This window comes from Sycon ciliatum, chromosome 1 (assembly GCF_964019385.1).
Source record: "Sycon ciliatum chromosome 1, ocSycCili1.1, whole genome shotgun sequence".
NCBI lineage: Eukaryota > Metazoa > Porifera > Calcarea > Leucosolenida > Sycettidae > Sycon > Sycon ciliatum.
The window spans coordinates 23,022,248-23,039,312 of NC_088643.1; the positions used below are offsets into that span (position 1 = coordinate 23,022,248).

Sequence of the window (17,065 nt, forward strand, 5' to 3'; positions counted from 1 at the left end):
CTGTTTTGAGAGGACATTCTTTGACGTCCAAGTGTTTAACCCTTTCGTCCACTCGAACACCGCTCCCTCCCTCGGCAGCACATTTACAAAGCACGAGAAGGAGAAACGACGACACTATGAAGAGCGCGACAGAGAAGTGGAGAAAGCATCGTTCGTCCCCTGGTGATTTGTGCCTCCAGTGGTCAAGACAAGGCTGCCTCAGCCTTCCTCAAGCGCATTTGCTTCTATGCTTGCCGAGAAGCAGAAGGAACTGTTCCCTATGGTGATGGCTCACCTACGATGCCGTCTAGGGTTTGCCCTCATCAGATCGGCAATTGGGAGCTTAAGGGGTCATCGATCCAGGCGAGCACCTTTAGATCAGCAGCTGGATTTGTTATGATTTCTTGATTGTTCACTCTGTTTTCTTATTATTTAATCTATTATTTGGTGCACATTCGGGCTGCGTTCGTTTTTAGCTACCTGGTAGAGTAGAGTAGAGTCATTCTACCGATAGAGGTAGAAGGTAGAGGGAAGTGCACGAACGCTATTCTACCGGATTTAGTAGTTTTTCACGATATGTAAGTGAAATGTGTTCTTCTCTATGAAGTTGTGTACAACTCCTTGATCTTGCCGGAAATCCCATACCGCTACCAGCTTTTATCTGGTAGAGCCGGTAGAGAAAGGTAGAGTCTACTCTTTAGAATAGAAGAAAAGGAACACATCTACCTAAAAGGGGTAGTTTCTACCCAAAACCTGTAGATCAAAAAAGAACGCCCCCTTAACTTAGCGCTATGTGGTTTATGATTTCCCTTTTTTGCTTGATTTTGCATTTAGTGCATTCGGGTGTTATCATTTTCTTTTCTTATTTTCGCACCAAGTTATTATTTTTGGCTACCATTCTGCTTTCGTTTGGCATGATTCTTTGACAAAAAGCATATGAAAAAAGTATAAGAGGCTTTTCACTCTCGTTTTCTACACGAAAAAAATACAGCGCCCAATAAGGGACTCGAACCCTTGACCCTCAGATTAAAAGTCTGATGCTCTACCAACTGAGCTAACCAGGCAGCTACACATGTCCTGTATAGCTGACCATCCTTGACAATGCCCAGATTACCCCCTCTTGGATTACCAGTGACACAGCAATAGCCCGATGCCAGGCCGGGCAAACAAACACCCTAAGCAGATAGCCACATGGCAACCATGTGTACTGAGCACTGAGAGGCAAATACCCAAAGTAGTACCCATGCCATTGTCATCAGCCGGGAGAAAGTGCAGTAAAATGTAGGTACATGTACGTGTTCTGTTCACTTTGGTCACAGTGGCGTGTTGCAAAACAAAAATCCTTGTGTGTTCAATGTTCTTTGTTCAGGCAGATGGACGGTACTACAATCAGGACTCAGCGCCTGTTTACATGAGGATAGTAATCGCGGGCTTGTCATACAACAGGTGAAAACACACATGAATCCGCCAGGGGCAGATCGGGGGGGGGGGGGGGGGGATCCCGGGGTTCCGCGGAACATCCTATACTTCGCAGATGTACTGCTGGAAACCATGGATACCGTATTATCTCTAATATAAGCACGGTCCTTTATTTTTTCAATGTACATCCGCCCCGTGCTATTAATGGAGACGTTCCTTTATTGGAGACTGTTCCATTATTATTTCAACCTCATTTCAGAGGCATGTTCCCATGCCAAATTCATGTCAGACACACACATTTCAGGGTTTTTTTTCCGCCGGTACAGATAATGAATTTACACAGTGTGCTTATAATGGAGACTGAGCACTTCATTTTTTGAATGCCGCCCCAAGGTGTTCTATTATTGGAGACGTGCTATTATTGGAGACTGTGCTTATATTAGAGATAATACGGTGCACGATATACACTGGATCTGCCGCTGCCCCCGTTCCCAACTTTGTGATCTGGTGATTAGGCCCTGACCCTATGGTCTGGTGACTTACCCCATGGTGTATGAGTCACCATGATCTAAACAAAGTACTTAGATACGGGAGTGGTTTTAGCAGCATACAGCCATGTAGTGGCAGAGTTCCATTCTCTGTTTTGTGCACTTTTGGCACTAATTCTTTCACCTGAAGATTGAAGTATAAGTTTTCGCTGCAAGGAAAAATCCCAATAGAGTCAAGTATCTGCATTGCAAAAGTTGATGTTAGCAAGTCGCAGGGTTTTCGCAAGCCTCCTTCGCTTCAATCGTTGTGAATGAAAACATTTCTAAGTTACAACCACCCTCACCTGCCCTCGGATGCGAAAAAATAAATAGATTGAAACCTGGTACTAGTACAAGATCAATCTTTCAGCTATCGATATTTTCCAAAGCAAAAACTGGTCCGGACAGCTACGTACAGACAGATTTTGACAGCAAAAGTAGGTGGTGGCTCTGGAAAAAAAGAGCAAAATATAAAGCGCCCAATAAGGGACTCGAACCCTTGACCCTCAGATTAAAAGTCTGATGCTCTACCAACTGAGCTAACCGGGCAGCTACACTCATTGTACATAGCTTACCAGCCTTGACAATCCATACACCACTCGCTCCTTGATCATTACAATGCACTGCAATAACCTGACACTAGTTCGGGCAAATCAATCGCATGCCAACCAGATGCACTGAGTGTTGAGGTGAAAAGTACTGGGTACCAGTACCAGGAGAATGCTTGTAAGAAAGTTGGTTGCTCCAAACACTGGAGCACTCGCTTATTTTCAATTTTTGGAAATGTCAAGAGTCTTCCATTGGTACACTGTTGTTCTACAACCACCTTCATTTACTACACTGGATCCGCTTTCGGCTTTGTCGCTTGCGCCAGCTCTGTTCCACACCAATGTACATGTACTTGTACCGACTGAGCGTGAAGGGAGTCGACCCCCTGCCCGCTGTTGCAGACCAGAAGCACCACTTTGCGTACATCAAACGAATACACCCGAGTCGCCGGTTCATATCCTATCCTGTAAATGTGCCTCTTGACCTTTTTGGGGTGCTGAATATTGGTTCAGCAGTGCAGGCGATTTGTGGTTACATCTAAACTCTTTTTAATAGTTTTTGATCAACTTCACTATTCTGACACAGTCCTGTCTGCAACAGCAGCAAGAGAGACGTTAGTTCAGCAAAAACTTGCCAAAAAGGACAAAAAAATACAGCGCCCAATAAGGGACTCGAACCCTTGACCCTCAGATTAAAAGTCTGATGCTCTACCAACTGAGCTAACCGGGCACCCATACTCAGATTGTATAAAGGATCAGTCTTGACAGTCCCTTCATCACTCTCTCGTTGATCTAGTGTAATACACCGACTGCTAAACCTGATACTGTACCAGCTGGGGCAAATCAGCACCCTAAGCTGATAACAACAAGGCAACCATGTGCACTGAGCACTGAGAGGCAAATACCCAAAGAAGTATCCATGCCATTGTGATCATCTGGGAGATAGTCCAGTAAAAATTTAGATGCCTTTTGAAGTCGTTTTATGCTCAATGGGACGACGTATGCATCCATTTCCCGCTGCAAAAGCTAAAATCTGACAGGCGTTTGTTATAGAATCTCCAGAGTCTGACTGTGAAAGGCCCAACATGCAATGAAGTCACGTGAAATAACAGGAAAAAAGTGTGCTGTGACCAGGATTCGAACCTGGGTTACTACGGCCACAACGTAGGGTCCTAACCACTAGACGATCACAGCTTGCTACAGGAGCACACATACCTACCTACCCCCACGAAGATAATGTGGATTAATGTTTAGTGAGCCAGCTGGGCAGCAGATTTACTTATACTGATCTCATCAAGAGTACAAAACCAAGAGTGGGTAACTCGACCACCTCTAAGGCCATGGCGAAATTTTTCATGAAGGTCCCCCCCCCCCCCTTTATTAATCCCTCAAACTTATGAACATCAGTCTTTCGCGACCCATTGCCTTACCGATGCAATCAAGTGTGGCCAGAGATCAAATGTGCAAAGACCTAGCACGTCACAGCTAAGCTTGTTGAAGCCGACCAAAGTTTAAGTATGCTAGATCTATGCGTCCTGAACCTGATGAGCTTACATCGTATCTACAAGACAAGCGTGGAAAATCACAACGATGCGTACTTGACCATACTGGCTTGAAAAAGCGATGCAACCAAAAAAATTCACCGTGCATGAATCCATCGCAGCTCAAGATAGACGTAAGTTTCAGATTCTTGGTTATGCTATGTACTCCTGTTCTCATATAGCCAATTTGCCTTGACAATCCCTGCATCACCCAGGATTCACAGAAGAGTGTTGCAATGCAACGCGTGACGTCATGAAGTGATGTCGCGACGCCCAAAAGCGACATGAACTTGTGAAATACGATCCACAGAAAGGTGAAGCTATGATGTCACTTGATGGTTTTTCCCAGTGTACACAGTAATACCACACGCATGATGCATGCATTGCACATACAGTCAACTTCGCTAATAACGACTGCGGATATAACGACAATTCGCGAATAACGACAGCATTTCCATGCCCAGAGCAAAGTCCCTTCCAACTGTAATACATATAATGAGACTTCGGGTACAGGTGAAATCCTGATAATTCGAACCTCAAAATGGCCAGGAAAAAACTTCTAATTATCCGGACATTCTAATTATCCAAACATGAACCCACAACACACTATGTATGTCAAAATGCTCCCATGGTCACGCAGAGCTGCGCTATGGACCTTAGACACAAATTTTACGGACACTGAACTGACCGGCACAGCCTGCTCATGCAAACTGAACTGACCAGTACAGTGTACAGTGAACTTCGAATTACACTTTGCTAACTTCGGGAACGGATACGATAATTTACTCTTTTTTTTAAACTTCGAATTATCAGCACAAATCCCACACATTTTCTATGTAAGTGGAATCTGTGGGACTTCTAATTGACCCGACATGTCCAGTTCGAGGTTCGAATTGTCAGAATTTTTTATGTGGGAATCGTATTGATAGAAATCGGTCCTGGAAAAACTTCTAATTTGCGGTATGTTCGAATAAAGCCATATTCGAATTATCAGGATTCCACCTGTATAACGACACTTCGCGAATAAGGACACTTGTTTTGATGCCCCGCCGAGTGTCGTTATAAGCGAAGTTGACTGTACATGTACACAGACAGGGGTGCGCAAAGAGGGCAAAAAAATTGAGCGCCCAATAAGGGACTCGAACCCTTGACCCTCAGATTAAAAGTCTGATGCTCTACCAACTGAGCTAACCGGGCAGCCATACTCAGATTGTATAAATGATCAGTCTTGACAGCCCCCTCATCACTCTCCCGGCAATCTAGTGTAACACACTGACTGATAAACCTGATACTGCACCAGTTCGTGCAACCCCAGGACCCTAAACAGATAGCCACAAGGTAATCATGTGCACTGAGCACTGAGACAAAGCACCAAAGTAGTATCCATGTCATTGTCATCATCCGGGAGATAGTCCAGTAAAAATGTAGATGCCTTTTGAAGTCGTTTTATGCTCAATGGGACGACGTATGCATCCATTTCCCGCTGGGGTACTGCAAAAGCTAAAATCTGAGAGGTGTTTGTTATTCTGTTTCAGACTGTGAAAGGCCAACATGCAATGAAGTCACGTGAAATAACAGGAAAAAAGTGTGCTGTGACCAGGATTCGAACCTGGGTTACTACGGCCACAACGTAGGGTCCTAACCACTAGACGATCACAGCTTGCTACAGGAGCACACATACCTACCTACCACCACGAAGATAATGTGGACTAATGTTTAGTGAGCCAGCTGGGCAGCAGACTTACTTATACTGATCTCATCAAGAGTACAAAGCCAAGAGTGGGTAACTCGACCACCTCTAAGGCCGTGGCGAAATTTTTCAAATCCCCCGCCCCTTTATTAGTCCCTCAAACTTATGAACATCAGTCTTTCGCGACCAATTGCCTTACCGATGCAATCAAGTGTGGCCAGAGATCAAATGTGCAAAGACCTAGCACGTCACAGCTAAGCTTGTTGAAGCCGACCAAAGTTTAAGTATGCTAGATCTATGCGTCCTGAACCTGATGAGCTTACATCGTATCTACAAGACAAGCGTGGAAAATCACAACGATGCGTACTTGACCATACTGGCTTGAAAAAGCGATGCAACCAAAAAAATTCACCGTGCATGAATCCATCGCAGCTCAAGATAGACGTAAGTTTCAGATTCTTGGTTATGCTATGTACTCCTGTTCTCATATAGCCAATTTGCCTTGACAATCCCTGCATCACCCAGGATTCACAGAAGAGTGTTGCAATGCAACGCGTGACGTCATGAAGTGATGTCGCGACGCCCAAAAGCGACATGAACTTGTGAAATACGATCCACAGAAAGGTGAAGCTATGATGTCACTTGATGGTTTTTCCCAGTGTACACAGTAATACCACACACATGATGCATGCATTGCACATACAGTCAACTTCGCTAATAACGACTGCGGATATAACGACAATTCGCGAATAACGACAGCATTTCCATGCCCAGAGCAAAGTCCCTTCCAACTGTAATACATATAATGAGACTTCGGGTACAGGTGAAATCCTGATAATTCGAACCTCAAAATGGCCAGGAAAAAACTTCTAATTATCCGGACATTCTAATTATCCAAACATGAACCCACAACACACTATGTATGTCAAAATGCTCTCATGGTCACGCAGAGCTGCGCTATGGACCTTAGACACAAATTTTACGGACACTGAACTGACCGGCACAGCCTGCTCGTGCAAACTGAACTGACCAGTACAGTGTACAGTGAACTTCGAATTACACGTTGCTAACTTCGAATTATCACCACAAATCCCACACATTTTCTATGTAAATGGAATCTGTGGGACTTCTAACTAACCCGACATGTCCAGTTCGAGGTTCGAATCCACACATTTTCTATGTAAATGGAATCTGTGGGACTTCTAATTAACCCGACATGTCCAGTTCGAGGTTCGAATTGTCAGAAACCTTTATGTGGGAATCGTATTGATAGAAATCGGTCCTGGAAAAACTTCTAATTTGCGGTATGTTCGAATTAAGCCATATTCGAATTATCAGGATTCCACCTGTATAACGACACTTCGCGAATAAGGACACTTGTTTTGATGCCCCGCCGAGTGTCGTTATAAGCGAAGTTGACTGTACATGTACACAGACAGGGGTGCGCAAAGAGGGCAAAAAAATTGAGCGCCCAATAAGGGACTCGAACCCTTGACCCTCAGATTAAAAGTCTGATGCTCTACCAACTGAGCTAACCGGGCAGCCATACTCAGATTGTATAAATGATCAGTCTTGACAGCCCCCTCATCACTCTCTCGGCGATCTAGTGTAACACACTGACTGATAAACCTGATACTGCACCAGTTCGTGCAACCCCAGCACCCTAAGCAGATAGCGACAAGACAATCATGTGCACTGAGCACTGAGACAAATAACCAAAGTAGTATCCATGTCATTGTCATCATCCGGGAGATAGTCCAGTAAAAATTTAGATGCCTTTTGAAGGCGTTTTATGCTCAATGACGTATGCATCCATTTCCCGCTGGGGTACTGCAAAAGCTAAAATCTGAGAGGTGTTTGTTATTCTGTTTCAGGCCTCATTTACACGACAACGATTGAAAAGCGTTTTTCAATCGCTTTCGAAACGTTTTTGCTGTTTACACGAAAACGATAATCGTGTACACTGCAACACTTTTTTTGGCGCGCAATGGTCACGTGCAAGAAGTTGGCCTGACGCAGCCTGGCGGCGGCATGTTTTAAGTACAGGGCTCGTACTAGTAAAACGTTTTTGCCGTTTACACGAGAACGAAACGGAACGAAAACGATTGAAAAACACTTCGAAGGCCGTTTTTCGTTTGAAACGTTTTTGAAACGTTTTTCAGCGTTGTCGTGTAAACGCTCTTATCAAAATCTGTGGAAGGAAAAAAGTGTGCTGTGACCAGGATTCGAACCTGGGTTACTACGGCCACAACGTAGGGTCCTAACCACTAGACGATCACAGCTTGCTACAGGAGCACACATACCTACCTACCTACCACCACGAAGATAATAGAGAGGTTCCGGGGTACGATTTTCCGTGCCAAAATCCGTATGGGCGCTACGGATTTTTTCCAGGCGTGCTCCATACGATTTTTCGGCACGGAGAATCCGTGTGGACTGGCTTTCATACGAACCATGTTTCGTATGGAGATTTTGCGTCATCGGGTGCAGAAAGATTTTTCGCGTACACATTTGGTACGAGAAACATCGATTTTCCGCGGGAAGTTTTGATTTCGGTACAAATTTTCAAAATAAAAAGGCATAGCGCGGGAATGTGACGTGTTGCGATCGTAACCTAGGCAATGACGGCCAACACATAAGTTCCGTATCCCGGAACTTTTCACTGCTCGAAAACGACGTATAAAAAATCCGTAGCGCCTCCACGGATTTTGGCACGAAAAATCGTACTCCGGAACCTCCCTAATGTGGACTAATGTTTAGTGAGCCACTTGATGGATTTCCCAGTGTACACAGTTATACCACAAACATGATGCATTCCACACACAAAGAGGGCAAAAAATTGAGCGCCCAATAAGGGACTCGAACCCTTGACCCTCAGATTAAAAGTCTGATGCTCTACCAACTGAGCTAACCGGGCAGCCATACTGGGCACATAGAGCTGATCAAACTTGACAATCTCCGCAGCACTCTGACCTTGACTAGTACAGTCAGACCTCGCTTATCCGGTCCTCTTTTATCCGGATCCCTCGCCATCCGGACGAAAATCACTGGTTACCGATATACAGCATATGCCATGCATACATACAGTATGTGTGTTCGATTATCCGGTTCCCTCGCCTATCGGGATATTTTTGGTGGAAAACGGATGGGCACGGTTATGCGAGGTCTGACTGTACCTGTACCACTCCAGTTACCTGATAGCAGTCCCAGGGAACTTGATGCAAAGTCAGTACAACAATGGACTCGGATGGAGAGCCAAGGAGAATTTAAACTTGTAGTTCCTTGATCCTTTTTTCTTTTCCATAGAGTCAATACAGTACAAATATTACACAGCAATGAATCAAACAAGTCTCATTCCGCTGTTACTCCGAGTTTCGTGTCAGAACACTTCATCAGACAGCATACAGTAGATAGATAACCAGTGTTAACCACATGCCAGCCATGTGCACCGGGAGCTGAGGCATATACCTAACGTAGCAGGGGAGCCAGATGGAAGATAATACTAATTTGATACCTCCACACGCCTGTTGTCTGCCTTCGCTTGTCTACACAACATGCTATACATCGCTCCCACTGTGTAAGGGAATACCAAGTGGCCTGTGCTGCCTAACTCAAACTCATCAAGGTTACGTTCGACAGCTGATCGTGTGACCTTCCACATTCGCATTTGGGATATCGAAACCAGGAAACAGTGCGACGGGCTGGGCATGTCTGGTCCGGATCAGTCTTCGCCACCTTGATTTTAGTGAATAGCCATCCGAATCATGCACCCCGAGCTCTGGCACCCAAGCTTAGCCCTCGGGCGATTTGTTGCTATATATCTGCAATTATCTCTGCACGAATTCTACGCTCCGGTACAATGCCATGAAAAGGTCAGTGCATCAACCTGCCACACCTCACATGTGGTCGAGAGTAAACATTCACATCAGCTACACTCTTCAAGCTCTGCCGTATGAAATGATGCAATCTGACCTCGGCTCAGCAGTCCAAGCATTATAAATATCTTGCAAGCATCTTCACATTCTGCAGGCATTTAAGGTCCCAGCGTACGGGCATCTGCTCACCCCTAGGCTGTCATGGCCACAATGATACACACACGGGGGTATACAACGAATGCATGCCCTTCCTGTTGTTCATGCACCTGGGTGCAACTTATAAAGTACATGGTTGTGTAACTTACTCAATCTGCGGACAGAACTCTTTCGTCCTCTGCGGACTCATCAGCGCAGCACAACACAATTTTTGCTGCAAACGAGGAACCCAATGGGGACTGCAGCAACCATCTCGCAGACGTTTGAACTTGGCTTGTTGTAGGGATTTATTGGCTCAAACTGCAAAAAACCCTTCGCTTCACTTTTTTTGCTAAACCCCACACGGCACTACATTGCTGTGCTGCCTGGGCAGTTCTGGCAAAACGGAACAAAAAAATACAGCGCCCAATAAGGGACTCGAACCCTTGACCCTCAGATTAAAAGTCTGATGCTCTACCAACTGAGCTAACCGGGCAGCCATACTCTTCCTGTACAACCAATAGTCCATAATCCCCCAGAGTGCGCAACTTCACTGATCAGATCTGGGACGGCGAAATCCGCGTTGCACGTCATAGTGTGACATCAGGAGTAGGGGAAGTGTTTCCGTGGTGGACCGCGTTGACGGAATGACGCAAGTCCGACCCCAAAAATGACGTACATCACGGATTACGCCATCCTACAACCCCATCTCAGTTGCACACTCTTGAGGATTATGAACTCTTGGTATAACTGATCAGTCTTGACAACCCCTGCATCGCTCGCTCGTTGATCTAATACACTGCTAAACCTGATAGCAAGAGTACATAACCCCGAAGAGTATGGAACTCCCACATACCCTGCTGTCCCGACAGAATCATTTCAAGTTGACGTCAATATTTATGATGCAATGCTCCTTGCACCAGTGATTTACAACATGTGTACGGGTGTCAAGCATCACACGTTTTTATTTGCAATAATTTGTACAGCATCAGATGGGCTTTGGTCCACCACAGGTTACGGATTCGTCTGATAATCCGTGTACAGTGCGCATTGCATCATAAAAATTATGTCAACTTGAAATTCTGTCGGGACAGCACCCATAGTCGAGTCCAGCTGCACACTCTTGGGGGGGGGGGGGGGGGGGTTATGTACTCTTGCTGATACTGTACCAGTGAGTACAGTTGGGACAAAACAAATAACCACGTGGCAACCATGTGCACTGAGACGAATGTACATACCACTTTTTAAGGAAAAAGGGAAAAAAGTGTGCTGTGACCAGGACTCGAACCTGGGTTACTACGGCCACAACGTAGGGTCCTAACCACTAGACGATCACAGCTTGCTACAGGAGCACACATACCCTACTGACCACCACGAACATAATCCAACCAAAACTTTGGAGCACACATGCCCTACCAACCACCACTACTGAACATAATCCAGCCAAAACATAACCTCTGCCCAACTCCCTGCCGTTGACATACCTGGGTGAAACGTCTACAAGTACCGTAAAGTACCGCGAGAGCGCCCCACCATCTCATCCTTTCGTGGTCGTATTGTGGAGGTGGTGTCCTGTCTGTAGGTCATACGACACGTAACTTTTACACGCATTACACATTGTATAGTCAATCCGTACTCAATTTACCTTCAAGCGGACACGAGATTCACACAAAAGCCTGCTAAGTGTGACACGTATACTACTGTAAGGTTCTCACACCGTACAAACTTCGTTGCACTCTGCCATACGGTCTTCTTTTCCCAAACTGTAAAATCAATGTGGGGCGCTCTCGCGAGACGGGGCGCTCTGGCAGTACGAGGTGATTAGCGAAAATTTTACATTGGATATTTTTTAAATTTTGTTGTCGTCGAGACATCTCCTGGAGGAAGTAATCTTTGACATTCGATTAGATATTCCGTTAGTATTATCAGTGTAGTTCGTGTTGCAGCCGAAGTTTTTGTTTCTGCGACTACGCCATGCAGTGACGAGGCCTCAGTATGTCGTTGTGCGCAGTAAACTGCTATAACAATAGTGTAAACCAGCATGATATGGAAGAGATCAGGTCGCGTATGCAGCTTAGGTCGGCAACCGCTGTTGCTGATGGCATCACTGATGGCTTTTCCAATGAGAACTCGCCTTCTGTTGAGCGCTCGACGGCCACAGGCCCCACACAGACGCCAAACCAAAACAGGCAGAAAAGAGCATAGTTGCTGTTGTTGACTCAGACTCCGGACATCCGAGCCAATGCAGCATTATGCTGTTCTATTGGAGGCTCTGCGCGTCCAGCTGAATGTAACCAATGCCAGTGAATCTGAGACCAAAGCTCCAAGAGTTAGCATCATTGTTTTACGATGCCCCAGTTGGAGATGCTAGCCTTGCCACCAGCCACTTGACTGCCGCCAGCACAGTTGCAAGCAGCCTGTTTCTGCTACGTCTTCTTCATCTTCCGACACGTTCGCCGCAGAGGATATACCGTGTACTGCTTCCCTTCTAGCTGCGATTCCTCCGTCCACATGCACAGTCGGGCAGCCCTGAGCACAGCGTCCTTCAGTAGTGCTTCTCTCCGTTGAGTGTTGGCGAATCAATGGTGCCAGCACTTGTCTAACTCAGTGATGGCTTTCTGCTTTGAATCCAGTATGTGGTCACAGTTTGCTAATGCTTGGATTTTACTTGTTTGATGTCAGTTGATTACTTTTTGTCCTAGCACCAGTTTGGCATTCTTTACTTCGAAGTTTAACGGCGGTGATTTGCTCCTGCTATGAGTATGGTATGTGGGTCGATTTTTCAAGATAGCACTTGAACGTGCAAGAATTTGTGTTCTGTTTTGACTCTATTCGTGTTATTTGTGTAGTGGCGTACCTATACATGTGTGTGTAGGTTTCCATATAGCCTTGTTATGGTATGTTACCTGTGGTTTACACACATGTAAAAGAATATACAAGTATTTTGAGGACTGAAAAAACGACCTATTTTGGGTCACCTGGGAAAGTCTACATTGCTGTTAGGGAAGTTGAACTGTGATGGCATGACAAGAGTCAAAGACTATTCTACCATGTAAACTACTATAAGTCATGAAAAAAGGGCATTGGCTATGAATGCAGGGCGAGTTTACAAACGGGTAAAATTTTTCCTAATCACCTCGTATTTAAATGTACATGACTGTGTGCTGCATCGCTCGACTCTTTTTGATCAATTCCGTTGCCCTAACTGCGGCCTATACATCCGGAAAAGAGCAAAAAAATACAGCGCCCTATAAGGGACTCGAACCCTTGACCCTCAGATTAAAAGTCTGATGCTCTACCAACTGAGCTAACCGGGCAGCCATACTCTTCCTGTACAACCAAGAGTCCATAATCCCCCAGAGTGCGCAACTTCACTGATCAGATCTGGGATGGTGAAATCCGTGTTGCACGTCATAGTGTGACATCATGAGTAGGGGAAGTGTTTCCGTGGTGGACCGCGTTGACGGAATGACGCAAGTCCGACCCAAAAAATGACGTACATCACGGATTACGCCGCCCCACAACCCCATCCCAGTTGCACACTCTGTGGGATTATGGACTCTTGGGGATAACTGATCAGTCTTGACAACCCCTGCATCGCTCGCTCGTTGATCTAATACACTGCTAAACCTGATACCAAGAGTACATACCCCCCCCCCCCCCCAAGAGTGTGCAACTCCCACATACCCTGCTGTCCCGACAGAATTTCAAGTTGACGTCATTATTTATGATGCAATGCTCCTTGCACCAGTGATTTACAACATGCGTACGGGTGTCAAGCATCACACGTTTTTCTTTGCAATAATTTGTACAGCATCAGATGGGCTTTGGTCCACCACAGGTTCTGGATTCGTCTGATAATCTGTCTACAGTGCGCATTGCATCATAAAGATGATGTCAACTTGAAATTCTGTAGGGACAGCACCCATAGTCGAGTTGCACACTCTTCGGGGGGGGGGGGGGGGGGGGGGGGTATGTACTCTTGCTGATACTGTACCAGTACAGTTGGGACAAAACAAATAACCGCATGGCAACCATGTGCACTGAGACGAATGTACACACCACTTTTTAAGGAAAAAGGGAAAAAGTGTGCTGCGACCAGGATTCGAACCTGGGTTACTACGGCCACAACGTAGGGTCCTAACCACTAGACGATCACAGCTTGCTACAGGAGCACACATGCCCTACCAACCACCACGAACATAATCCAACCAAAACTTTGGAGCACACATGCTCTACCAACCACCATGAACGTAATCCAACCAAAACTTTGGAGCACACATGCCCTACCAACCACCACGAACACAATCCAACCAAAACTTTGGAGCACACATGCCCTACCAACCACCACGAACATAATCCAACCAAAACTTTGGAGCACACATGCCCTACCAACCACCACGAACATAATCCAACCAAAACTTTGGAGCACACATGCCCTACCAACCACCACTACTGAACATAATCCAGCCAAAACATAACCTCCGCCCAACTCCCTGCCGTTGACGTACCTGGGTGAAACGTCTACAAGTACCGTAAAGTACCGCCAGAGCGCCCCACCATCTCATCCTTTTGTGGTCGTATCGTGGAGGTGGTGTCCTGTCTGTAGGTCATATGACATGAACCTTGTACACACATTACACATTGTATACTGTAAAGCGTGACATTTTCGCGGCGTTTTTAGTTCGCGTTTTCAGAATCCGGACAGGTTTGCGAGGCTTTAATTTTGCGATTGCAGAATTTGCTACTGTGGCATTCATGCTAAACCTTTTATGGATCTCCTTTTCGCGCTGTCTAAATTTCGCGATTTCCACGCGGTCGCGAATTTCGCAGAAATTAGACCATGGCAATAATCATTCCCGGTTTACAGTAGTCAATCCGTACTCAATGTACCTTCAAGCGGACACGAGATTCACACAAAGCCTGCAAAGCAGGGAGTCGTAAAATTCCGGTATTTTACTACTCCCTGCTGCTAGGTGTGACACGTATACTACTGTAAGGTTCTCACACCGTACAAACTCCGTTGCACTCTGCCATACGGTCTTCCTTTCCCTAACTGTGAAAATCAAGGTGGGGCGCTCTCGCGAGACGGGGCGCTCTGGCGGTACTTTACGGTACATGACTGTGTGCTGCATCGCTCGCCTCTTTTTGATCAATTCCGTTGCCCTAAGGGTTGGTTCACATAAGCAAAATCGGCGCCGCAAGACATTGGCGGTGAGCCAGCTCCCGCTCCGTTGCGCATACGGTTCGAGTACCAAATCTACTACAAAGTAGTACCGAATGTGCCCAAATGCTACGACAGGTGTGCCAATTGAAGCTTGAATGCTTTGTTTCTTCAGTAGTTCTTTCGGTGATGGCCACTCGGTGCTACCTTTTACTGGAGATCATGAAACTACTTCTACACCTTTTTGTTGCAGTCTAGTAAGCGGTGGTGTCAAAATTATGTGTGCAAACATTGATGAAGTCACACGAACTTGTCTATGTATCCTTCGTATTTTTCATTTATTTCAATTGTATTTGTCTCATAAGTTGCACAACAGTCAAGCAGATCATCCGAGAAGGACGGGTTGGTATGCTGACTTAATTTGCCACCTTGAAACGACTACAAGAATAGCGAACAGACCTCATCTTAAGCTTCAATTTAGGAAAATTTAGGATGAGTCGTGGTTTGAAATTTTGACAACGTCTGGCTCCCGGCACCGGCGATCACCGGCGCGAACGGTTGACAAACCACTTTTGGTCCAAATTGTACGGGATCGGCGCCGGGGCAGATCACAAGAGTTGGGCACTGTTCAACTTTGCCGGCGGTCCCTTGCGATATTTTACCGTATGATTTTGTTACTACTGCACTGGTTCACATAATCGCAATGCGCCGGAAGAGGTTGCAAGAGGCCCACTCTCGGTGACTCCCGGCGCGTACCGGCGATATGTCAACCCTAACTGCGGCCTACAGATCTGGAAAAGAGCAAAAAAATACAGCGCCCAATAAGGGACTCGAACCCTTGACCCTCAGATTAAAAGTCTGATGCTCTACCAACTGAGCTAACCGGGCAGCCACACTCAAATAATATAACTGAACAGTCTTGGTCATGAAGTTGGTTGTTCCAACGAGGAACACACGCTTCCTGCTGAACTTGACTGACTCACGACTGCCATCCGGAGCACACGAGGAGCACGTCGCAACTTCTAAGTGAGCGGTCTTGATCAAAACAATTGCTGCAACAAAAAGCCCCATTGAGACAAACACCTGCAACACAACTGCTGGCCTTGACAAACTGCTGGCATTGTACATTTTCACAGAAACCCTTCCCTTCACTCTTTCGACCTACCCTAATGCATATGCCGATTGGTCCGCCGGCACTAATCCTATGGCAAGATTCGGCAATCATGGCCTCTTCTAACAAGTTGGAGTTTCTCACGTCTGCCTGCCCATCTATAAATGCCTGTCGAGTTCCAGCCTATCACGTTCGTTGCGAGTGTGTAGGATGCGCATAACGTAATACATGCATTTGACATCAACTTCACACAACTAAAATTCTCAACTCTTCCTTGTCACAAGTGGATCTGCACGTGGTGGTGGAGCACACAACTATGGTCACATGCATACAACACGGCTCAAGTCGTGATAGAAGGGAAATCCCCTGCTGACAGTCAAACTGCAAGGGTGAACGTACTCCATGTCCACTTCATGAACTGTGGAAACAAACAGGTTGTAGTGATGACTATTTTCAGTCACACTCGCCACAATTTCAAGTTTGGACATCTCCCGTCACAATCTTCAAACAAATCCTGACTTTGCCGTGGTCATATTTGCGACCAATTCGTATCCATCGATCGCCGAGACGTGGCCGGAATCGGCATGCGGCTGGCTATCACCCACATCACCTTTTCATTGGCTAGTGCCACGTGCTTGTGAATGAATAAATAAATAAATAAATGAATATACATAACACCAAGAGTCCATAAACAAGAGTATGCAACTGTGATCCTTTTCTATGGGCCAGATGCGCGGCGCGCTGCCTTCATTACATCATTCAGCTGCAGTCCGCGCAGTGGCGCGCACTGCGGAAAATCAAACACAGCACTTTCCCTCTGGTTTGAAATGAACTTTCGTACGTAACTGGAGTTCACGCGCCAGAATTCAGAGATCGCGTAGGTACTGGAACGAATCGAGCAAGAACGGATGGGCTCGTACGAGAAATCGTGAGTTTGAATGCATGCTTTCAGAGCGTGATGAAGGCAAGTTACGTAATGAAGGCAGCGGGCCGCGCACTGGGCCATAAGGCCCATAACCACAGTTGCATACTCTTGTTTATGCACTCTTGATAACACTGTGCTGTCTTCCTGGGCA

General features: G+C 46.0%; 1 protein-coding gene and 14 non-coding genes across 15 annotated transcripts in view; all 15 read right to left on the bottom strand.

The window, feature by feature from the left end:
• Positions 1 to 17,065, bottom strand: part of LOC135818578 (proteasome inhibitor PI31 subunit-like) — a 46,096-nt gene that overhangs the window by 14,152 nt on the left and 14,879 nt on the right. The window lies entirely within an intron of this gene.
• Trnak-uuu (transfer RNA lysine (anticodon UUU)) lies at positions 971 to 1,043 on the bottom strand. The gene has a single exon. It is a non-coding gene; the product is annotated as a tRNA-Lys (tRNA).
• Trnak-uuu (transfer RNA lysine (anticodon UUU)) lies at positions 2,402 to 2,474 on the bottom strand. Its single transcript has one exon. It is a non-coding gene; the product is annotated as a tRNA-Lys (tRNA).
• Positions 3,131 to 3,203, bottom strand: Trnak-uuu (transfer RNA lysine (anticodon UUU)). The gene has a single exon. It is a non-coding gene; the product is annotated as a tRNA-Lys (tRNA).
• On the bottom strand, positions 3,596 to 3,667 carry Trnah-gug (transfer RNA histidin (anticodon GUG)). Its single transcript has one exon. It is a non-coding gene; the product is annotated as a tRNA-His (tRNA).
• Trnak-uuu (transfer RNA lysine (anticodon UUU)) lies at positions 5,139 to 5,211 on the bottom strand. The gene has a single exon. It is a non-coding gene; the product is annotated as a tRNA-Lys (tRNA).
• Trnah-gug (transfer RNA histidin (anticodon GUG)) lies at positions 5,603 to 5,674 on the bottom strand. The gene has a single exon. It is a non-coding gene; the product is annotated as a tRNA-His (tRNA).
• Positions 7,173 to 7,245, bottom strand: Trnak-uuu (transfer RNA lysine (anticodon UUU)). Its single transcript has one exon. It is a non-coding gene; the product is annotated as a tRNA-Lys (tRNA).
• Trnah-gug (transfer RNA histidin (anticodon GUG)) lies at positions 7,915 to 7,986 on the bottom strand. The gene has a single exon. It is a non-coding gene; the product is annotated as a tRNA-His (tRNA).
• On the bottom strand, positions 8,549 to 8,621 carry Trnak-uuu (transfer RNA lysine (anticodon UUU)). Its single transcript has one exon. It is a non-coding gene; the product is annotated as a tRNA-Lys (tRNA).
• Positions 10,138 to 10,210, bottom strand: Trnak-uuu (transfer RNA lysine (anticodon UUU)). Its single transcript has one exon. It is a non-coding gene; the product is annotated as a tRNA-Lys (tRNA).
• Positions 10,982 to 11,053, bottom strand: Trnah-gug (transfer RNA histidin (anticodon GUG)). Its single transcript has one exon. It is a non-coding gene; the product is annotated as a tRNA-His (tRNA).
• Trnak-uuu (transfer RNA lysine (anticodon UUU)) lies at positions 12,959 to 13,031 on the bottom strand. The gene has a single exon. It is a non-coding gene; the product is annotated as a tRNA-Lys (tRNA).
• Positions 13,805 to 13,876, bottom strand: Trnah-gug (transfer RNA histidin (anticodon GUG)). The gene has a single exon. It is a non-coding gene; the product is annotated as a tRNA-His (tRNA).
• Trnak-uuu (transfer RNA lysine (anticodon UUU)) lies at positions 15,694 to 15,766 on the bottom strand. Its single transcript has one exon. It is a non-coding gene; the product is annotated as a tRNA-Lys (tRNA).